Source organism: Natrix helvetica (genome assembly GCF_964273705.1).
Source record: "Natrix helvetica genome assembly, chromosome: 8".
Classification (NCBI taxonomy): domain Eukaryota; kingdom Metazoa; phylum Chordata; class Lepidosauria; order Squamata; family Natricidae; genus Natrix; species Natrix helvetica.
Genome location: NC_138559.1, coordinates 98,019 through 122,500, shown reverse-complemented (window position 1 = coordinate 122,500; position 24,482 = coordinate 98,019). Strand labels below are relative to the sequence as shown.

General features: G+C 45.3%; 1 pseudogene across 1 annotated transcript; it reads left to right on the top strand.

The window, feature by feature from the left end:
* Positions 1–1,516: 1,516 nt before the first annotated feature.
* Positions 1,517–23,585, top strand: LOC309396300 (NACHT, LRR and PYD domains-containing protein 3-like; annotated as a pseudogene). The gene is made up of 4 exons (XR_014176876.1): positions 1,517–2,010; positions 14,224–15,909; positions 18,711–18,881; positions 23,274–23,585. The product of XR_014176876.1 is annotated as an NACHT, LRR and PYD domains-containing protein 3-like (transcript).
* The last annotated feature ends 897 nt before the right edge of the window (positions 23,586–24,482 follow it).

Sequence of the window (24,482 nt, the reverse complement as noted above, 5' to 3'; positions counted from 1 at the left end):
CCAATTTTGGACTTCCTATAGTCCGTGATGGAGGACAGATAGTCCTCGTCTTACGACCACAAGGGAGAGCAACATTTCTGTTGCTAAGCAAAACTGAGAATTTCGCTTAGCAACAGAAATTTTGCTCTATTTTATGACCCATTTTTGTTGCCGTTGTCAGGTGAATCACTCAGAGGTGGATTGCCAATTTTTTTACTACCGGTTCGGGCGCGCTCCCGCTTGCGCAGAAGCGTCCGGGTGGGTGGGCGTGGCCTCCCACCGCTGCTAATATCTGTTGGGCTGATCCGGGTCGAACCAGCAGTGACCCACCTCTGGAATCCCTGCAGCTCTTAAGTTAGTAGCACGGTTGCTAAGTGAGTCTATTTCCCATGGGGAAATACCTGGCTGGTCCCCACTAGGACCAAAATGATGGAACGAGGTGAGACTTGGTTTGATCAGCAGGACTAACTTTCTTACATTGTTATGGAAGACAGCGGAATAACAGAAGGGACCCTGGAGGTCCTCTAGTCCAACCCCCTGCTCAGGCAGGAGACCCTCTACCATTTCAGACAAATGGTTGTTCAATGTCTTCTTGAGAACTTTCAGTGTTGGAGCACCACAACTTCTGTAGGGAAGCCATCCCACTGATTAATTATTCCAACAGTCAGGAAATTTCTCCTTAGTTCTAGGTTGGTTTTCTGTTTAGTAGACTAGACCTACCCAATTCCAGCAACCGTTCTTCGTATGCTTTAGTCTCCAGTCCCCTAATCCTCCTTGTTGCTCTTCTCTGCACTCCTTCCAAAGTCTCCGCATCTTTTTTACATCGTGGTGACCAAAACTGGATGCAGCATTTTAGGTGTGGTCTTACTAAGGCTTTATAAAATGGTACCAACATTTCATGTGATCTTGGCAATTCCTCCTTAGCTCTAGGTTGCTTCTCTTCTTGATTCATTTCCATCCGTTCTTCCTTGTCTGGCCTTCAGGTGCTTTGGAAAATAGCTTGACCCCCCTCCTCTCTGGGGCAGCCCCTCAAATATTGAAAGGTGCTATCATGTCATCCCTGGTCCTTCTTTTCCTTAGACTAGACATACTCATCTTCCTATGTTTCAGCCTCCAGTCCCCAAATCCTCTTCGTTGCTCTTCTCTGCACCCTTTCCAGAGTCTCCATGTCTTTTTTTTATATATATATGGTGGAGACCAAAACTGGATGCAGCATTCCGGGTGTGGTCCTGGGTGCGCCAGATGCCATGATGGTTCCTTCTGAAAGACCCAGTGAGGAGAGTGGAGCAGGGGTAGGTGGGTGGGTTGCTGCTGCCCCTCTCCATTTCTGTGGGGGTCTCCGAAGAGCACGGAGATGGTTATTCCACAGCATTCTCCCTCCCCCCCCATCTGATCTGGTGGGACATGATGTCATGGGCCCTCCTGGCTGCAACTCCCTGGGCTTTGAAGGGTCTCTGGCTGATGGTCTCCAGCCCGCTTTTTGCTGGCTGGGATGGTTGCCAAAGGACATTTATCTCCCAGAGTTTGGGAGATAAATTTCCTCCTCCCCATTCAAAGCCCTTCATCCTCTAGCACAGAGGTGGCCACTTTACTACTTGTGGAATCCTGGGAGTTGGAAGCCCACAAGTCTTAAAATGGAGAAGGTTGGGCACCCCTGCTCTAGCCCTTTGCTACAAGAGGTCTGAATGAAGATGGGCCCCGAATCTTCCTTCCTTCTGTGTTTCCCACAAAGACATGGAATGAATTCCTTTGCAAGGGTCACAACGTCCATTCATTTTTCTCCTCCGCATTCAAGGCCATCCGTAGCATCAAGGAGGTAGCATACAAGTGGTCCTTGAACAGAGTCCGCAGGATTGTCTGGGATGCTACTCATCCTCTTCACGGCCCGTTTTCCTTGCTACCTTCTGGGATGAGAGTTCACGGTATCCGAAGCCGAACATTCAGATTCAGCCACAGTTTGGTTCAATGGGACCCTCAACCTTGTCAACTCTCAAGTTTCCTCTTTCAAAATGAACAGTGGTGTGTGTATGTGTGAGTGTCTACCATATGTATATATCTGTATGGTGGAGGTACTGTATTTTTCGGAGTATAAGACGCACCTTTCCTCCCCCCCCAAAACAGGGTGAAAATTTGGATGCAGCTTATACACTGAATGTAGCTCCACCCACCCGCCAGCCCCCACGATTTGGCCTCTGCCTCCCAGCAATTTACCTCCTTGCAGCAAAGGGGGAAAACGGGGCTTGTGAAGGCTGCAATAGGCTATGGCAATCCCTGCAGCCTGAAACAGCTGATGATCAGGAGGCCCAGGCTGAAACTGAAAGTGAAACATGCTGTTTGCTGCATGATGCAAATTGCTGGGAGGCAGAGGCAGATTTTTTTTCCTTGTGCTAATCAGGCAGTTTGCTGTTTGCTGCAAAGAGATAAGTCACTGATTATAAATGCCTATAGACTGTTCAAATCATTAGACTTAGTTTTTAAAGACTGCTTTATTATTGTTCTGCACAGCTTAACAAAATGAAGAAGCTTTTTAAAATAAATGCTTGATCTGAAGAAGCCCAGTGCTATTGTATCTTCTTTTAAATAGCAGAGAAGAACTTATATACTTCCAGAAAGCCACATCAATTTTAACAGCATCTGTACAAGTATAGATTGAAATGTAACACCACAAACAGTGTATATTGTCTGTACTGTTTGCTGCTTTTGAAAGGAGGCAAATTGCTGGGAGGCAGAGGCAGATTCTCCCCCCCCCTTGTTTTCCTCCCCAAAAGCTAGGTGTGTCTTATACTTCGGAGCATCTTATACTCTGAAAAATACGGTATATACAGGTAGTCCTAAATTTACAACCACAATTGAGCCCAAAATTTATGTTAAGTGAGAAATTGGTTTAGAGGGTTTCGCCCCATTTTATGACTATTCTTGCCTCCATTGTTAAGTGAATCACTGCAGCTGTTAAATTAGTCACACAGTCGGTCAATGAATCTGGCTTCCTTATCAACTTTGCTGGTCAGAAGGTTGTAAAAGGAGGATGGATGATATGACCCCAGGACACTGTGGCCGTCATAAAGGAGAATTAGTGGTCAAGCATCTGAATGCAAATCATGTGACCCCCAGGGATGCTACAAAGCTCGTAAGTGTGAAAACTGGTCCTAACTCACTTTTTTCAGTGATGTTGTAACTTTGAACGGTCACTAAATGAACCATTGTAAGTTAAGGGCTACCTGTATATCAGTGGTGCTATTCAGCCGGTTCAGACCTGCGGGTGAGTGGCCCACCTCCCCACCCGCCCCATCTCTATGTCATCTTATTTAGCCACGTTTTCTTTTTTTATTATTAAATTTTTTAATAAATTTTACAATTATCACCCCCCTTACCCTGCCCTCTTCCCGCCCTCCCGCCCTCCCTCCCCCCGACCTCCCAGAGCAAAATACAGGGTATAAACATTTAACAACCATACGCTAACATAAGCTAACTAATTTTAACATGTTACTATTCTTGTGCTTTAACTCCCCCTTTATTAAACTAACTTTGAATAAATTGTAGCATTCCTTATGCCTTCATTCATAAGGTAACTGAAATTTTTTAGTCCGGTATTTGTTTTGAATATAGTCAATCCATCTTCTCCAGTCCAGCTTGTACTTCTCATCCGAATGATCTTTCAAATACGCTGAAATTTTGGCCATCTCTGCTAAGTTTACGACTTTTAACGTCCATTCTTGGATAGTGGGCAACTCTTCCTTCTTCCAGTATTGCGCCACCAACAATCTTGCTGCCATCGTTAAGTTCAAGATAAGATTAGTCTCTATGACAGTACAGTCTGAAACTACACCTAACAAGAACAACTGGGGTGTAAACTTTATCCTCTTTTTCAACATATTTTGAATAACCCACCATATTTTTATCCAAAATGCTTTAACCTTTTTACAAGTCCACCAAATATGGTAGTACGTGGCACCAGCACAGTCACATCTCCAACATTTAGATTGTAAGTTCGGATACATACAGGCTAGGCTTTTTGGATCTAAATGCCATCTGTACAACATCTTATAGAAATTCTCTCTCAAGTTCTGAGCTTGTGTAAATTTTACATTTCTTACCCAAATCTCTTTCCATGTTTCCATCATTATTGGTTCCTCAAAATTTTGTGCCCATTTTATCATACAATCTTTAACTAATTCTGTTTCTGAGTCTATTTCTATCAATACATTATACAGCCTTTTTATGTGCATTGGACCCTGATCCCTTATTTAGCCACGTTTTCTAAGCCATGCATGCATGCTCCGCGAACGAGCAAAGTGAATATGTGGAAGGCTGTGCACATTTTGGCATGCAGTGAGCCGGTGGTGAAAACTATGTGAAACCCACCTCTGCTGTAAATGTATGTCTATAGCTTGTGTATATAGAATAACAGAGTTGGAAGGGATCTTAGAGGTCTTCTAGTCCAACCCCCTGCCTAGGCAGGAAACCTTACACCACTTCAGACAAATGGGTTATCCAACATCTTCTTAAAAACTCCCAATGTTGGGGCATTCACAACTTCTGGAGACAAGCTGTTCCACTGAATAATTGTTCTCATTGTTATGAAATTTCCCCTTAGTTCTAAATTGCTTCTCTCCTTGATTAGTTTCCACCCATTGTTTCTTCTCCTACCCTCAGGTGCCTTGGAGAATAGCTTGACTCCCTCTTCTTTGTGGCAACCCCTGAGAGATTGGAACACCACTATCATGTCTCCCCTAGTCCTTCTTCCTCTTAAGCTGAACATATCCAGTTCCTGCAACCGTTCTTTTTTTTTTTTTGTAAAAAGTTTTATTGGTTTTGAAAACATTTATAGGGAAAAGGTAATAGGGTACATAGAAAATTTTAGTAGCTCCCATGTTGGCAATAGAAATCCCCCCAAATCTCACACTTTTACCATTTTAAAAATAACATGTAAAGGATAGCATAAACAGAATTCTTACTTTATGTCAACAACATGTTCAATCATCTCTTTCTTTGACACTTTCTAGTATATCAACAATTACAATAATATTTCAGATATTTTTATTTTTGTGACCTGAGTCGATATTGCTCCCTCCTCCCTGCCCCCAGGTGGGACGGCTCGTCCCCCCACTCTCCATATCTTGTAATGCAGCCGTTCTTCATATGCTTTAGTCTCAAGTCCCCTAATCATCTTTGTTACTCTTCTCTGCACTCTTTCTAGAGTCTCCACATCTTTCTTTACATCATGATGACCAGAACTGAATGCAGGATTCCAAGTGTGGCCTTACCAAGGCATTATGAAGTGGTATTAACACTTCACGTGGTCTTGATTCTCTCCCTCTGTTGATGCAGCCTAGAACTGTGTTGGGTTTTTTGGCAGCTTCTGCACATGACTGGCTCATATTTAATACAATACAATACAATAGCAGAGTTTGAAGGGATCTTAGAGGTCTTCTAGTCCAACCCCTTGCCTAGGCAGGAAGCCCGATACTGTTTCAGACAAACGGCTATCCAACATCTTCTTCAACATCATTTAAATGGCTGTCCACTAGGAGTCCAAGATCCCTCTCACAGTTACTACAATTGAGCAAGGTACCACCTATACTGTACCTGTGCATTTCGTTTTTCTTGCCTAAATATAGAACCTTACTCTTTTCACCATATGTGTGTTATGTATGTGTTTGGGCAGATATATTCCCAAACTCTCTCTGAAGCTGGGAATGTCTGTGTAGTAGAAACCAACTCAATCCCTAGCAAGATGGAGTTGCTGTTTGTGTGGAAACATTCTGGTTTGAGATGGTTCCAGAGCTACGTCTGGATAGAGCTGCTGTCCTCGTAAAGGAAAAACATCTGAACACCCAACTGCAGATGGAACTACAGGAGAAGTTATTGCCAGAAAACCTTTGTCCTCTGTAGTTGTTTATACACTTATCTGGACCAGAATGCCTTGGCCAATCATACCTCAAATCTTTATCACCTCTCAATTAGATTACTGCTCTGCTGGGACTGGCTGTAAAAATGATTCAAAAGCTACAGTTAGTAGAACATCTGGCAGCCAGGTTGTTCCCAGGTGAAAGGCGGTGGGCAAGAATTGTGTCATTCTTCTAGCTGCTGCTTTGACTGCCAAGGGAATGGCAGTGGGAATGGCAGAAGAACAAGTGAAAAAACCTATGGTAACATGAGCCAAGAATTTTGGTTATAACATCCAACTGGATAAATGGCAAGATCTATGGGAGAGAAATAGAAACTAACACTAGCCACTTCATATAAAGAAAATTTGTACAAAATGTTTTATAGGTGGCTTCTTCCTCCCACGAGGTTAGCAAAAATGAATAAGAATCAATCTCTGCAGTGTTGGAAATGTAACTTGGCTTTAGGATCTTTTTATCACTTGTGGTGGTAACGTACAAAAGCCAAGGAATTTTGGCGTCAGATAAAGACACGGTTCGAAGAGATGTTACACCAAAAAATAGATTTAAAACCAGAACTATTCCTATTAGGAATAATAAAAGAAAAATATAGAAAAGGGGTGACATATTTAATGTTGCATGGGATAACCGCAGCAAGGTTGGTCTATGCACAAAATTGGAAAAAACAGAGAGGCCCCCACCGAAGAAGAGGTAATAAAGAAAATTTTGATTTGTGCAGAAATGGACAGACTGATACTAGAAATCAAAAATAGAGACGAGACAGAATATTATGAAATTTGGAACAAAATGTATCAATGGTTGGAAATGAGCGAAAGGAATCGGAACAGAATGTTTTGAGGATTGTAAAATTGGAAATGAATAATATATAGATAAATATATAAAGGAGGATAAGGGATGTGTTAAAAAGGTTAATGTAGCTATGTACGATAAGTAGAAAGTGCATTTGTTGTTATGCTAAAATATGTATGGAGATGACGAAGCCAGAAAGGCCATTCTATGTCCAATGTTTTTAATGTTTATTCAATAAAAAAAAAGTATTTAAACAATGGCAGCGGGGAGCTTAAAATAACTTGATTGTCATCGGTCTGAATATTAGTAGCTCGGCTTGGTAGTTGGCTGTTGGTTTCAGTTCCAAGCTTGGCAATTTGGTTGGCAACGTTTCATCACCGTTCGTGGAGGCAGCCCGCAGTTGTTAAGTGAGTGGCATCTCCACTGACTTTATTTGTCGCAAAAACTGAATACAACTGTCATAAATATGATTCGGTTGAAGAGGAGGAGCCAACGTCGTGACGATACAGATGTGCGGTCTTGATGCTCCAAGACTGCAGCTGATACTTTTGCCACTGGGTGGTCCAATCTCACCTAAACTGTCCCGCAGAGACGGTGAAGAGGAAGAATACGTCTTGCTGATCTCAGGGACATCGCAAAGCCCTGATCGATCCAAGAGAAGTTCTTCAAACCGGTGACAAAAAGTCCAGCCATCAGGCTGATGAAGTCGGGACGGCTCCAAAATGGAAGAATACAGAAAGAGAAAATGTTTCCAGCTGGTGAGGAATTTTTACCATTTAAAAAAAGACTGCCTATAAAAAACTTAAAGTTAATTTAAATTTGAGAACAGAAGAAATAAGCAGTGGAATTAAGCTTTGAATGGTTTTGGACAGTGGGTTATCTTACTTTTTAAATGTTATTTTCATGGATAGAATTTATGCAAGCCTTTTAAACCGAAGGGATTAAGTTTTCTTCTTCTTTTTTCATTATTATTTTTTGCAACCTATGGACTAAAATTCTCCTTCTTCACTACTGCGTGTGTTTTTCCCTTTTTCTTCTCTATTTCATTCAAGAATTTGACTTTAAAAAAAACTTGGTATAAAAAAAGATACAAAAAGCAACAAAGAAAATTGTAACAACAGAGGGAAATACGACACTGCTACTCGGAGGCTGGAAGTTTGTGTATTGGAAACAAAACACTTTTACTTTTCTTACTGATTATTCTGGCTTGGCACTTCAAGGTCTCACTGTTTTGTCTATAGAGAGTGATACGAAGAAAAGCATACAGATGTTCCTTTGAAGTATATCTTTAACCAGAGAAAAGTGAAAATAAGACCTTATTGTGAATTTATGCTTAACCTTGTAAAAACCTTCCAAGCCAGAGCAGCAGTGTTTGTCAGCTTGAGATAATGGCACAATCTCAACAGCAGAAAGAAGCTTTAAGTATGCAAAAGATATTGTTAGAAATTCAGAGATTATCAAACACATTTGAGAGAATGGAGAAGTTGGAAAATCTAGAGCATCTAACAGTAAAATATGATGAAGAAGTTAGAGATGTTTATCAAGTGGGAAAAGTGGAGGTTAGAGTCCTAAAAACCGAAGAGAAAAATGACTACAAAGAAATTAAATCTGCTGATATCTATGGTGATTGGCTTGTGTCTGGAAATGGAAAGAGTGGAATACAGAAAGAGGAATTAAATCGAGTGGAACTCTACCCCAGATGGCAAGAAGAAAAAATAAAATAATTTATGGATTTAAAGAGAGAAATTTTGTTAGCAACATCATTGAAAACACCACTGACAATTAAAGATAAGCTGATTAAGAAAACAGAAGAAGGGCATCGAAACTACATGAGAGACTTAATAAGCAATGAGTTGCAAAGAGGAGTCCATACAAATTTGATTAAGGAGATGATTAGAGGACTGATACCACAAATGGCAAAAGACATGAGATTGTTTTGCTACTGGAAAGATACAGGTTGATAGATGAAAGGGTATAATCTAAAACTAGTTAAACTTAGTGAAATTTAGTGACAATAGATATAGTTAAATAAATTTGGGTCAATATTAAAGGTTGTGGGGGAAATGACACTGCCATAGGTCTATACTACAGGCCACCCAACCAAGCAGAGGAAGTAGATGAACTTTTTGCTAGTCAGCTAACTAAGGTATGTAGGAAGCACACCACAATAGTAATGGGAGATTTTAACTACCCTGACATCAACTGGGAAACAAACTCTGCACCAAGTGGAAGATCCAACAGGTTCTTAAGAAACCTAGCAGACAACTTTGTTTTCCAAAAAGTAGAGAAGGGAACAAGGGGATCAGCCATATTGGACTTAATCCTCACTAACAGAGAGGAAATGATAGAAGGTGTTGAAGCCATAGGAACCCTGGGGGCAAGTGACCATGCAATATTGGAATTCAACATTATCCAAACACAAGTAGTAGAACAAAGCCAAACTAGAGTCTTGGACTTTAAGAAAGCTAATTTCAATAAACTTAGAGAGAGCTTGGGAAAAATTCCATGGATGAGAATCCTCAAGGGGAAAACAACTCAAGAAGCTTGGGAAATTTTGAAAAATGAGATTACAAAAGCCCAGTCTAGCACAATACCAATGAAGAAGAAAAATATCAGCTCCCAAAAGAAACCAGCATGGCTGCATAAAGAACTATCTGACAAACTGAAAGACAAAAAAGGTAAGTATAAAAAGTGGAAGGAGGGGGACATAACTAAGGCAGAATATCAGCAAACAGCCCGAGCATGTAAAGATGAAGTGAGGAAAGCTAAGGCTCACAATGAAGAAAGGCTTGCCACAAAAGTAAAAATTAACAAAAAAAGCTTCTTCCAACATGTTAAAAACAAGAAAAAAGTGAAGGAAACAATTGGTCCATTGCTAGGAGAAAGTGGCAAGAAGGTGACAAGCAACAGGGAGAAAGCAGAACTATTTAACTCATGTTTTGCATCTGTCTTTACACAAAGGGATAAAACAGTCCAACCTGTCAAAAGCAGCACCACAAAAATCAGATTAGGAACACAAATTGAAATAGGGAAGAAAATGGTAAGTGAGCACCTGTCTACCCTAGATGAGTTCAAATCACCAGGACCGGATGGATTACACCCCAGGGTTCTGAAGGAACTAGCAGACGAGATCTCAGAACCACTGAATTATATCTTTCAGAGATCCTGGAACACCGGGGAACTACCAGAGGACTGGAAAAGAGCTGATGTGGTTCCCATCTTCAAAAAAGGGAAAAAAATAGATCCAGGAAACTACAGACCTATCAGCCTGACCTCAATACCAGGAAAGATTCTGGAAAAAATAATCAAGCAACGAATTTGTGAACACCTAGAAGCAAACAAAGTAATAGCCAAAAGTCAACATGGATTTGTCAAAAACAGATCATGCCAGACTAATCTTATTGCATTCTTTGATAATGTGAAAAAATTAGTGGACCAGAAGAATGCCGTTGATATAGTTTACTTGGACTTCAGTAAGGCTTTTGATAAGGTAGACCATAACCTACTACTAGATAAAGTAGAAGAATGTGGGTTAGACAGCATCACCACCAGATGGATTCGTAACTGGCTGACCAACCGCACTCAACGTGTAGTCCTCAATGGAACTGCATCTACATGGAGGGAAGTATGCAGTGGAGTACCCCAAGGCTCTGTTTTAGGCCCAGTACTCTTCAACATCTTCATCAATGATTTGGATGAGGGAATAAATGGGGAACTCATCAAATTTGCAGATGACACCAAGCTGGCAGGAATAGCCAACACTCCAGAAGATAGGCTTAAGATACAGAAGGATCTTGACAAACTTGAACATTGGGCACTATCTAATAAAATGAAATTCAATGGTGAAAAGAGTAAGGTTCTACATTTAGGCAACAAAAACGGAATGCACAGGTACAGTATAGGTGGTACCGTGCTCAATAGTAGTAACTGTGAGAGGGATCTTGGAGTTCTAGTGGACAACCATTTAAATATGAGCCAGCAGTGTGCAGCAGCTGCCAAAAAAGCCAACACAGTTCTAGGCTGCATCAACAGAGGGATAGAATCAAGATCACGTGAAGTGTTAATACCACTTTATAATGCCTTGGTAAGGCCACACTTGGAATACTGCATTCAGTTCTGGTCGCCACGATGTAAAAAAGATGTGGAGACTCTAGAAAGAGTGCAGAGAAGAGCAACAAAGATGATTCGGGGACTGGAGACTAAAACATATGAAGAACGGTTGCAGGAACTAGGTATGTCTAGCTTAAGAGAAAGAAGGACTAGGGGAGACATGATAGCAGTGTTCCAATATCTCAGGGGTTGCCACAAAGAAGAGGGAGTCAAGCTATTCTCCAAGGCACCTGTGGACAGAACAAGAAGCAATGGGTGGAAACTAATCAAGGAGAGAAGCAACTTAGAAATGAGGAGAAACTTCCTGACAGTTAGAACAATTAATCAGTGGAACAGCTTGCCTCCAGAAGTTGTGAATGCCCCAACACTGGAAGTCTTTAAGAAGATGTTGGATAGCCATTTGTCTGGAACGGTATTGGGTTTCCTGCCTAGGCAGGGGGTTGGACTAGAAGACCTCCAAGGTCCCTTCCAACTCTGCTATTGTATTGTATTGTAAATAATAGATAATGATAATGTATACATGTGTATTGCTATGATAAGTAATAATTGGATATGAATATTGAATGGTACCTATGAAAGGAAGATTAGAAATTGTTTTGGTTATATATAAAGGTTAATAAAAAAGAACTAAGTTAAATTTAGTTATGTTTTGTTTACTGGGGGGGAAATGTTATGATAAAGGACACAGTCAAATAAAGGAGGGATAATGATAACAATGTATATATATACATGGGTACAACATAAGGAAAGTAGAAGTAAATTGTAAACAATGATTTGGAAAGGAGGATTAGAAATTTTTGTTACTAAATATTATGGATGTTTAGCCAGAAGAGGACATAAGGATTCAGTGTTATTGGAGGATTTTAGAAATAGTAAATGAAATGCCAGTATGTGGTTATGTATTAAATCTTGGTATATTTTATGATGAAAGATGTTTAAACAATTGTAGTCAAATGAAAATGGAGGTATGATGATGGTAACATGTATACATATATCTAAGTTAAAATACTTGAGTTAATATGAATTATGCTTGATGACTGCGGAAGAGATGCACGAAAGTCTTTTGTAAACAACTGATACACTTTCTACAGTATGTAACGAAGGAGGATTCTTTGTGTTGTATATATATATATATATGCTGGTTTTGTTGTATTCGGGTCTTTTCCCGTGTAAGGTTGAGATTGTCTTTGCAACGTTTCGGCAGGATCTCACCTGCCATCTTCAAGCGTGGGCTTAAAATGTTCCAGATGCCTCAAACTCTATGGCCTCCCCAAGATACACAAAGAAGGAACACCACTCAGACCCATAGTCAGCTCCATAGGCTCACCTCTACAGAATCTTGCCAAATTCCTCGCCAAACAACTCCAACCCTATGCAGAATCCATCACCTCACATGTACAAAACTCACTCCACTTCATAGAAACAATAAAGAAACAAAACTTACAACCCAGCGACCTACTTGTGAGTTTCGATGTCATATCCCTCTTCACCCAAGTGCCCATAAAAGAAGCCTTGACAGCCATCCAGAAAAAACACAACCCCCCTAAACACATCCTGGACCTGACCATCCACTGCCTAACCAACACATACTTCATCCATAATGGACAAAGATACAAACAGATAGAAGGAGCACCCATGGGATCACCCCTCTCACCTGTCATTGCAAACTTATACATGGAACATTTTGAAACCAACACCTTAGACAAATCTGAACACAAACCCAAACTCTGGCTTAGATATGTTGATGACACTTTCGTGATTTGGCCACACGGAAAAGAAAAACTGGACAACTTCCTCACACATCTCAACAGCCTACACCCCAAAATACAATTCACCATGGAAATAGAAGCAAACAACCAACTTCCCTTTCTGGATGTCCTAATCTACAAAAAACCCAATGGCTCCCTAGGACACACCATCTACCAGAAAAAAACACACACCAACCGCTACTTAAATGCACAATCCCATCACCACCCTGCTCAGATCAACTCTGTAGCCAAGACCCTCATCTCCAGAACCAAACGCCTAGCCGACAAAGACCACCTGAAAACTGAATTACACAAACTCACAAATGTATTAATCTCCAATGGATTCCAAAGAAAAAAAATCACCAACCTAATCCAAAAGGAGACTCCCCCAAAAAACCAAGACACAGAACAGGACAATGGCATCGCCCTCCTCCCTTACATCAAAGGCACCACAGATAAAATCAGCAAAATTCTCCACAAGCACAATATCAGGACAGCCTTCACCACTGACCAAAAAATAGCCAACATCTTAAGAAACCCCAAAGACAAAATCCAGCTAGAAAACCAAGGAGTCTACAAAATACCATGCAAAATCTGCCCAGCAATATACATAGGACAAACAAACAGGAGGATAAATGCACGCATCACAGAACACAAGAACGCAGTAAGAAAAAAAGAAAAAACTTCTTCCCTTTTCCAGCACCTTAAAGCTACAGGACATGAAATCAACTTGGAAGGAGCCAGGTTAATCTCCAAAACAGAACACCTCCACAAGAGAATAATCATGGAAGCCATCGAAATAGAGAAACACATGAACAAACGTGATGATACTTCCCGCCTACCAAACATCTGGAAACCAGCCCTAGCCAACAAACGAACACCACCCACCACCCAAGCCGTTACAATACAAAACAACAATGCACACACAGCCTGCACCAATCAGCACCAATCTACCAATCATGATACAACCACACAACCAATCATTCCACTTACTGAAACAAAGCCAGCACCCCATCCCCTCCCACCAAGACTTACAGAAAGACGGCAGCTCCGTTCCCATTTTAAGCCCACATTTTGAGCCCACGCTTGAAGATGGCAGGTGAGATCCTGCCGAAACGTTGCAAAGACAATCTCAACCTTACACGGGAAAAGACCCGAATACATATATATATATATATGAATCGGTTGCCAAGCATCTGAATTTTGATTGTGTATGTGTCAACTCGTAACATTGCCATAGTGAGAGAAGGGGAGAGAGTGCATTCCACGCATACTTTAAGCTAAAGTCAGATCTCAAATTACTGCAGCAGGCTTGGGAGGGGTGCACCTCATTGGGAAATGTGATTTATGACACAGACTGAGGGGAGGGAAGGAACAGGGGTAAAGTTCAGCTATAACTCAAACAAAGCTTAGATCTGACTGCGAAAAGGCCTTGCCTGATGATGCTCCTAATAAATGACTAGTTTTGTACTGAAACCTGGGTCGATCCTCGTGAATCAATTAGGGCATTTTTAGGAAACCTGACAGAGTGATCAGAGGGATGCTGCAATGGTTGCAAGTGTAAGAAACGGGCATCGGTCACTTTTTTCAGTGCCTTTATAACTTTGAATGGTCAGTAAATGAACTGTGGTAATACCTGTATTATGTCTGCCACTGAATCAGGAATGTTTTCTTTTGGTGTGTTTCTATAGATCGCAGGAGGAAATATAAGAGGCACATCCAAGAGGTTTTTCAAAATCTTCCTCAACTTGGCCCTCACCCCAATCGGAGGATGTCCCTCCAAGAGAACTTTGTAGAACTTCTTCTGAAGAGGAGAGCAGATCTGCCCAAAAAAGGTCATGAGATGATGGCTGTGGAAAGAAGGCACCAGGAGATTAAGAACCATCGAGAAGTTGGCCCGAAGGTTGATTTGGAGAACTTATTTCACCCCAATCCTGAAGGAGAAAATTCAAAAACTGTCCTGTTGCTTGGATCTTCTGGGGTAGGTAAAACCACAGCCACGTGGAAATTCATGTTGGACTGGGCATCCGATAAACTATGGCCAACCAAGTTTAATTATGCCTTTTATATCTCTTGCAATACCCTCCGATGTGGCACCAAGCTTATGAGTCCAATGGAGATGATCCTCAACAGCTGTCCTCCAGGAATGGTTTCCATGGAGGACGTTTTGGCTAACCAAGACAACCTCCTCATCATCATTGATGGTCTTGAGGACTTGAAGCTCTCTGATGTCCCAACTGATACGCTGGACAAGGATCCTCATCAAAAGCAAGAGGTGGTGAACCTGTTGATGGGTCTGCTCAAGAAAAAGATCCTCCCCAAGTGTCATCTCCTAGTGACCACAAGGCCCATGGGTGGGAGCCCGCTATTGAAGTGTCTGAAATCACCACTCTTGGTAGATGTGTTGGGCTTTGAGCCTCTTCAGAAGAAGGAATATTTCCACCATGTCTTTCAAAATACGGAACAAGCCAACCAGATCTTTGAACTGGTTCAAAGAAATGAAACTCTTTTCAGGATGTGCCTCCTCCCTGCAACCTGTAGGGTCATTGGTTCCATTTTCCAACAAAACCCACAGGCAGAACTCCTTCAAGATATCCCTGAAACTGCAACACTCACCGAAATTCACCTGCATCTCCTCTTGAGTTTTTTGGGTACCAATTCCAGGCAAGTCACCTGGAAGACCTATGCTCTTTAGCAAAAGATGGAATACTCCACAGAACCTTGGTCTTCCATGAAGAAGAGCTAAAGGAACGTGGCTTGGATTATTACTTGACTTCAGAGTCTCCTTCTGCAAATAGGAAAGTCTTCCACCAAGGTGTTCAGGTGGAAACCTTGTACAAGTTCACTCACCTGAGTTTCCAGGAATTTTTTGCAGCCTTGTTCTACCTGCTGGACACTGAGGAGACCATTGGAGCACCTTACCGAGACCTGAGTGAGGTATTTGGAGATCAGAAGGAGTGCATCAGCAGGTACCTCGTGTTGATCCGCTTTCTCCACGGCTTGTGCAACGTGGAAAGGATGAGTGTCCTTCAAGAATCGTGGTCCTTCAAACTATCCAGGACTAAAGTTTGGCCAGAATTGCTAAAGTGGGTGGATCAGGAAGCCAAAATTCACACCTTTAAAAGGGAAGAGGTTCTACTTGAATTGTGTCATTGTATTTATGACATGAAGGACGCCGTCTTTGCCCAGAGAGCAATGAAGGATGTACACGATTTGGATCTCAGAACACAACTTTTGACCAGGCTGGACTTCAAAGCTTTCTTATTTTGCCTGTCAGCTGCTGAAACTTTGAATTCATTCCGTCTCTCTGGCTATGAGTTTGGACCACAAAGATTCCAACAACTTTTGCCAGGATTCCTGAAATCTTCAGAGATCCAGTAAGTAGAAAGAGGCCCAAGGGACAGTTGAGTTGGCGATGGGTTCAAAATATATATCATTTGATTGTCCTGGATCGCAATCAATACAGATAGTCTCTGACCAAGGGTGGCTGTCAGGTTTCCGAAAGATGCCCTAAGTGATTCATGAGCCTCGAGCCAAGCTTCAAAAGCAAAACAGTCATTTATTAGGAGCACCATTTCAGCAATACTTTATTGTAGTCAGATCTGAGCGTCATTTGAATTATAACTGAACTTTACCCCTTTCCTTCCCTCCCTTCAATCTGTGTCATTAATCACATTCCCCAATGAGGTGCATCCCTCCAAAGCCTGCTGTAGTAATCTGAGATCCGACTCTAGCTGAAGGTATGCATGGAATTGGCTCCCCCTCCCCACTTTCCTCATCATGGCAACTTTATGAGTTGACAGAGGGATTGAAAATTTTTAGCAACCGGTTGTCTGCCAGGTTGCTGGCTGGGCGTGGCCATGGGGGGCGTGGCCTACTCGGTCTCCTGCACCATGAGGGGGGCGTTTTCACCCTCTTCAGGCTCCGGAGCCTTTCTTTGAGCCTCCGGGAGGGTGAAAACATCCTCCCCTGGGTCCGGAGGATTTCCGGAGGCGGGAAACAAACTTCCGGAACTTCCAGGAGGCCTGTTTTTTGCCCTTCCCGAGCCTCTGCATGGGCCCTGACCTTACCTGGCATGATGAACGGGCCATGTGGAGACTCCTAGGAGGGGGAGGGGAGGGTGGGGCCAGCCACTCCTTCCAACTACCGGTTTGTTGAACCAGATGCAAAATTAGCATCCAGGTCACCCGAACAGGCTGAATCCCATCCCTCTTTCTGACTTACAACAGTTCATTTAGTGACTGTTCGAAGTTACAAAGGCACTGAAAAAACTGACTTAGGACTGTTTTTCACACTTATGACCGTTGCAGTGTCCTGGGGGGGTCACATGATCCCTCTTTGCGACCTTCTGACAGGCAATGGGGAAGCTGGATTCGCTTAACAACCGTGGGAGTTGAAACCCACCCATCTTCGAAGTGGACAAGGTTGAAAAACCTTGACCTGATGACTGATCGTCAGAGTATGAAAACGAGACAATAACAGGATCACAGAGTTGGAAGAGACCTTGGAGGTCTTCTAGTCCAACTTCCTGCTCAGGCAGGAAACCCTATACCTGTGATGGCGAACCTATGGCACGGGTGCCACAGGTGGCATGCAGAGCCATTTGTCAGGGCACGCAGGCCCACTGGCCAGATGACTTCGGCCTTCTTTTGAGGCCATTTTTCGCCTTCTGGAGGCTTCCCTGAAGCCTCCAAAGCGTGAAAAATCGACCCTAGGGGCAAACCGGAAGTTCAAGAACGGACTCCTGGTTTGCTCATAGGATCGTTTTTCATCCTCCGGGGCCTTCAGTAAGGCCTCCTGAAGGTTCCAGAGGTCGAAAATTGGCCCTACGGACAAACCGGAAGTCACCATTCCTGAACTTCCGGGTTCCCCATAGGTGCGGTTTTTGCCCTCCGGAGGGTTCAGGGAAGCTCCTGAGGCTTCCGGAGGGCGTCCGGGGAGGCTGTTTTCACCCTCTCCAGGCTCCTAGAAAGCCTCTGGAGCCTGGAGAAGGCGAAAAAACCGTGGCAATAGCAGGGGGGTAGTCGCTGATCGCGTGCATAGCATTATGGATGTGGCACACCGGTGCACGCCCTCCTATGCTCCCCCCGCTTTTGGCACGGCAGCCAAAAAAGGTTTGCCATCACTGCCCTACACCAATGAGGGCGAATCTTTTCCGCACCAAGCGGCCAAACCAAAATGCACATGCTGAAGCCCTGAAAACTCAGAGACCCCCTGGCCGGTGCGCATGCGTGCACCGGCCAGATGGCCTATGCGCACTCTGGATCCCTAAAAACTTGACAACCACCTGGCCCCTTGGTGTTTGGGTTTCCGGTATGCACATGCATGCCGGCCAGCTGATCTTCGCATGTGCCAAAGTGCCGGAAATCTGAAGGTGAGGTGGCCAGTGCGCAGCTGGTCCTCAGGGTTCTGGGGCTCCAGCATGTGCAAAGATCAGCTGGCCGGCACGCATGCACATGCCGGAAACCAGAAGAGCAGCTGGCAATGGTGTGTGTGCCCAAAGAGAGTACTCCACATGCCACCCCTGGCACACACGTCATAGTTGGCCATCACAGCCCTCTACCATTTCAGACAAATGGTTGTCTCATGCCTTCTTAAAATCCTCCCGTGTTGGAGCATCCACAACTTCTGGTGGCAAGCCGTTCCACTGGTTCATTGTTCTCCCTGTCCAAAAATCCCTCTTCAATTCTAGTTTGGCTCTCGTCTTGATTCGTTTCCCTCCATTGCTCCTTGTTCTACCTCCATGATGGCGAACCTATGGCACGCATGCCAGATAGGGCACACAGAGCCCTCTCTGCTGGCACACGCACCATCACCCCAGGTAAGATCTCTGTGGTGTTAAGATCAAGAAAAAGAAAGAAACTAGGCAAATATGATTTAAATAGGAGCCAGCCGTGTGCAGCAGCTGCCAAAAAAGCCAACACAGTTCTAGGCTGCATCAACAGAGGGATAGAATCAAGATCACGTGAAGGGTTAATACCACTTTACAAGGCCTTGGTAAGGCCACACTTGGAATACGGCATTCAGTTTTGGTCGCCACGATGTAGAAAATGTATGGCGACTCTAGAAAGAGTGCAGAGAAGAGCAACAAAGAGGATTAGGGGACTGGAGACTGGAAGTTGTGTTTGTGTCTACCTATTTTCTCTGTCATATTTTTTGTGTGCGTGTGTCTCCACAGGCTGAACCGCTGTGGCCTCTCCCCCACTGCCTGCAAAGACCTGACACCTGTCGCGATGACCAACGCAAGACTGACCAGTCTGGACTTGGGTGAAAACCCCCTGGAGGATTCTGGGGTCTCCTACTTGTGTGAATGGCTGCTTCAGCCCACCTGCCCACTTCAGAGCCTCAGGTGAGCAGCCTCATTTCCCCCTGGGGTGGAGGAGCAAATGGGAAGGTCTCATTCCCTCATCCCACACCACTTCATTATCCTCCCCCAGCCCTTTAAATTTAAATCTACCTACCTACCTACCTACCTACCTACCTACCTACCTATCTATCTCTCCATCTATCCATCCGTCCATCCATCCATCCATCCATTATCTATCTATCTAGCCATCATCCAACCATCCATGTATCATCTCTCTCTCCATCCATCCATCCATCTATCCAACTAGTTTATAGTTAGTTTATAGTTTACTAAATTTATAAACCGCCCCCTCTCCCCGAAGGGACTCGGGGCGGTGTACAGACAATAAATATATGCTAGACAACAAAACAAAACACAAAGCCCCAGACAAAACAACTTTAGCACACAGTCTGTACAGTACCATAAACTAACTAATAATTAAAACCAATTTAAAAAGTTAAAATACCCCCAAAATTTAAAAATTTAAAATGCCATCCAGGAAGGTCAGGATTAAATTGTACTTATACCTATCATTGCGATTAGGCCAGGCCAGCTAATTGGAACAAGTGGGTCTTGAGTTTCTTACAGAAGGAGCGGAGATCAACAGTAGTTCTAATATCGGGGGGGAGGTCGTTCCAGAGGGTTGGGCCCGTCACAGAGAAGGCCCTACTCCTGGGCACCGCCCGCCCGCATTGCTTAGCGGATGGTACCCGGAGGAGTCCCTCTCTGTGAGAGCGGATTGGTCGCAGGGATGTGTGGTGTAGGATGCGATCCCGCAGATAACTAGGTCCTGAGCCATGGAGCGCTTTAAAGGTGATAATCAACACCTTGAAACGCACCCGAAAAGCCACAGGCAGCCAGTGCAGCTCGCGCAGGAGCGGTGTTACATGGGAGTACCTAGTACTCCCCATAATTGTCTGCGCGGCTGCATTCTGGACCAGCTGCAGCCTTCGGGTGCATCTCAAGGGGTGCCCCATGTAGAGAGCATTGCAGTAATCAAGGCGAGAAGTCACCAGGGCATGAGTGACTGTGCGAAGGGCGTCCCGCTCTAGTAGGGGGCGCAATTGGCGCACCAGGCGGACCTGGTGGAACACCCCCCTAGCCACGGCCGTCACATGGTCATCCAGCGACAGCCGGGAATCTAGGAGGACGCCCAAATTGCGTGCCCTATCCACCGGGGGCAATTGTTCACCCCCAATGGCCAGGGATGGAACACACTGGCTAAAGCGGGGTGTCGGTAGCCACAGCCACTCCGTCTTGGAGGGGTTGAGCCTGAGTCTGTTGTCTCCCATCCAGACCCGGACTGCTTCCAGGCACCGGGACATCACCTCGGCGGCTTCATTGGGGTGGTTCAGGGTAGAGATATATAGCTGAGTATCATCGGCATATAGATGATACTCAACCCCGAACCCTTGAATGATCTCGCCCAGCGGTTTCATGTATGTGTTGAACAGGAGAGGTGAGAGGACTGACCCCTGCGGCACCCCACACGTGAGTGGCCTCCGGGTCGACCTCTCCTCCCCTGTCAACACACATTGCGTCCGACCGGAGAGGTAGGAGGAGAACCACCGCAGTACGGTGCCCCTCAACCCCAGCCCCTCCAGGCGACGCAATAGGATACCATGGTCGATGGTATCGAAAGCCGCTGAGAGATCTAAAAGGACTAGAATGGAGGAACAACCCCCATCTTTCGCCCTCCAGAGATCATCCACCAACGCGACCAAAGCCGTCTCAGTGCTGTGACCGGGCCAGAAGCCGGACTGGCGCGGGTCTAGATCAATTTCCTCCAGGTGTCGAGGGAACTGTTCCGCCACCACACTCTCTACAACCTTCGCTAGGAAGGGAAGGTTGGAGGCAGGACGATAATTTGCTAACGCTGCTGGGTCCAGAGAAGGCTTCTTAAGCAGGGGCCTCACCACCGCATCTTTCAAGACGGCTGGCAAGTATCCCTTGCTCAACGAAGCGTTCACTAGTCCCTGGAGCCAGCCTCGTGTAAACTCCCAGGCTGCCAGTACAAGCCAGGAGGGACACGGGTCCAATAAACATGTGGTGGCCCGCAGTCGCCCACGTAACCTGTCCATATCCTCGGCGGCAACAGAGTCAAACTCCTCCCACAATGGTCCCTCAAGACTCGCCTCTGATGTCTCCCCTAGATCACTAAAGGAGACCCATTCACTTCGGATCTGAGCGATTTTGTCCTGCAGATATTCCCCAAATTCCTCTGCTCTACCCTGCAGAGGGGCTTCCCGCGGCCTCTGTGAAAGGAGGGAGCGGGTCACCCGAAACAGGGCGGCAGGGCGGTTTTCTGCAGACGCAATAAGAGTGGCATAGTATCAACGCTTAGCCACCCTTAGTGCCACAAGGTAGGTCCGTAAATAGGCTCTTACCTGTGTTCGGTCAGATTCGGAGTGAGAGGATCTCCATCTGCTCTCTAGGCGTCTCTTGTGGCGCTTCATCACCCTCAGCTCCTCGGTAAACCAAGGGGCCAGGGTGGTTCGCTGCCACCGGAGAGGCCGCAAAGGCGCAACCCGGTCCAAGGCCCCGGCCGCCGCACTATTCCATGCGGCTACCAGGTCCTCCATCCGGGAGCGGGTCAGGGCTACAGGAAGTGGCCCAAGCTCCGTCTGGAACCTATCAGGTTCCATCAGTCGCCTGGGGCGGAACCATCTAGGACCTTCTGGTTCCGCCTCCCCGCGATGGGGGGTAACGGCAGGGAAGTCAAGTCGGAGAAGCGAGTGATCTGACCATGACAGGGGTGCAATGACCAGATCCCCTATTCCCAGATCACTCTTCCACCGACCAGAGATAAAAATAAGGTCCAGCGTGTGGCCTCCCTCGTGTGTGGGGCCCTGAACTATTTGGGTCAGGTCCATGGCTGTCATGGAAGCCATGAACTCCCGAGCCGCCTCGGATGATTCGCCCGTCGATGGCAGGTTGAAGTCCCCCATAACTAAAAGTTTGGGGATCTTAACCGCCATCTCCGCAATCATCTCGAGGAGCTCTGGCAGGGCCGCTGATGCATAGCGAGGAGCCAAGTAAAGAATCAGCAGGCCCAACTGACTCCCTGGGCCCCATCTCACACCTAGAGACTCACATCCGGATGTCTGTGGTACGGCGAATTCTCTCGGTTCCAAGCCTTCCCGTATAATTACCGCTACCCCACCACCCTTACCCCGAGCACGAGGCTGGTGGAATGCACGGTATCCTGGTGGGCACATTTCCACGAGGGGTAAACCCCCCTCGTGGCCCAACCAGGTTTCCGTGATCCCTGCAAGGTCCGGCTCCCCCTCAGAAACCAGATTGTTATTGACAACGGACCTTGCATTACACAACATCAGCCTCATGCCCTGGTTCTGTAGACCCTGGCCACCTAGAATGCGGGGGTTGGTACAAATGACCGGGTGTGTCCAACGACCACGGTCTCCCAACCGACTGCAGAATCTCCTTCTGTCCTCGCATCCACCCCTTCCTACGACCGTTGGAATAAAAGAACCCTCTGAAGGAACAACGTTCTCATTCCCCTCCCCCACTCCGCTCACTTCCTCCCCAACCCCACTTGTTCGCCTGGCCCTATCTATCTATTCATCCATCCTCCATCTCTATCTATGTATGTATGTGTGTATGTGTGTGTATGTACCTACCTACCTACCTATCTCTCCATCTCTCCATCCATTCATCCATCCAATATCTATAGTGTGTGTGTGTGTGTGTGTGTGTGTGTGTGTGTGTGTGTGTGTACACCTATATCTGTATGTATCTATATATCTCTATCAATCAATTAATCTTCAGGCTGTCAGGAAAAGATTGGGCAAACATTTGTCTGGGATAGTAGAAGAACTTGGTCAAAGATGATTAGGGGACTGGAGGCTAAAACATATGAAGAACAGTTGCAGGAACTGGGTATGTCTAGTTCAGTGAAAAGAAGGACTAGGAGAGACATGATAGCAGTCGTCCAATATCTCAGGGGTTGCCACAAAGAAGAGGGAATCAAACTATTCTCCAAGGCACCTGAGGGCAGGAGAAGAAGCAATGGGTGGAAACTAATCAAGGAGAGAAGCAACTTAGAACTGAGGATAAATTTCCTGACAGTTAAAACAATTAATCAGCGGAACAGAAATTGCCTCCAGAAGTTGTGAATGCCCCAACACTGGAAGTCTTTAAGAAGATGTTGGATAGCCATTTGTCTGGAATGGTATAGGGTTTCCTGCCTAGGCAGGGGGTTGGACTAGAAGACCTCCAAGGTCTCTTTCAACTCTGCTATTGTATTGTATTATATTGTATAAGGAGATGGAGGATAAGACTTCCAGGGTCCCTTCTAGCCCTAGGAGTCTATGATTCTATAATCCCGGTGCAAATCCTTCACTCCCCACCTCCTCAAATCTCTGTCTCCTACAGGCTGCCCTCCTGCAACCTCACAGCTGCCACCTGTCAGCCCCTTTCCCAAGTCCTGGAATCCAGCTCTTCCCTCCTGGAACTCAACCTGGGGATGAACTCCCTGGGTGACGGGGGAGCAAAGCAGCTGTGCCGAGGGCTGAAGTCCCCGTCTTCTCCACTACAGAGACTCATGTAAGCGTCCTCGATCAGTTTCCATCAGTTGCTTCTTGTCCTGCCTTTGGATTCCTTGGAGAAGGGGTTGACTCCGGTTGCAATCTGGAATTCTGGGATGGCTGGAAATCCATCCATCATCCCAGGGGTGGGTTTCAATTTTTTTTTTACTACGGGTTCGGTGGGCGTGGCTAGATGGGGGCATGTGACTGAGGTAGGTGTGGCCAACTTGACATCACTCACGCACACTCAGTCACATGACCCCCTCACCAAGCCACCAAAATGGTGGCGCAAAGTTTTGACCAGGGGGGAGAGGAGCTCCAGCCTCGCAGGAGCTAAGGGAGTGCCTGCAAACAACCCTAAGAAAAAAATAGATTTTGTCCTCTCCGGCCCCCAGGAACACTCTGCAGGCTTCAGCAGGGCTGGGGGAGGGAAGAAATGCCTCAATTTTTACGAAAAATGGGCAGAAAATGGGGGCATTTTTGCCTTCCCCCTGAAGCCTGCTGAGTGCTTCTGGAGGCTGGGGGAAGGCAAAAATGCCTCCGTTTGTGCAAAAAAATGGCCCATTTCTGGGACTGCCATGCACAGACCATTAAAAAGGGGGGGGGGATAACATTTATTCAATGATTGTTCTGCGCATGCTCAGAACAGAAAATAAATATGGTGGCGCCCAGGATAGAACAGGTTACGGTCACGTGTCCGGCCGAGTTACTACCTATTTGGCTGAATCGGGCCGAACCAGTAAGAACCCACCTCTGCATCATCCATTCAGCACCATCACAATTTGGGATTGATGCTGAATGAATCGGTTGCAGGTTGAGGACAAACCTGCGCAGGTAGTCTTTGACTTATGACCACAATTGAACCCAAAATTTCTGTTGCTATGTGAGACATTTGTTGGGTTCGCCCCACGCCCCCAACCCATTGGATGACCTTTTTTGGCTACCTTTGTTAAGGGAATCATGGCAGTTGTTAAGTTAGTCACCCAGTTGTTAAGTGAATCTGTCTTCCCCCTTGACTTTGCTTGTCAGAAGGTTGCAATGTGGGTCAGTTTTCAAA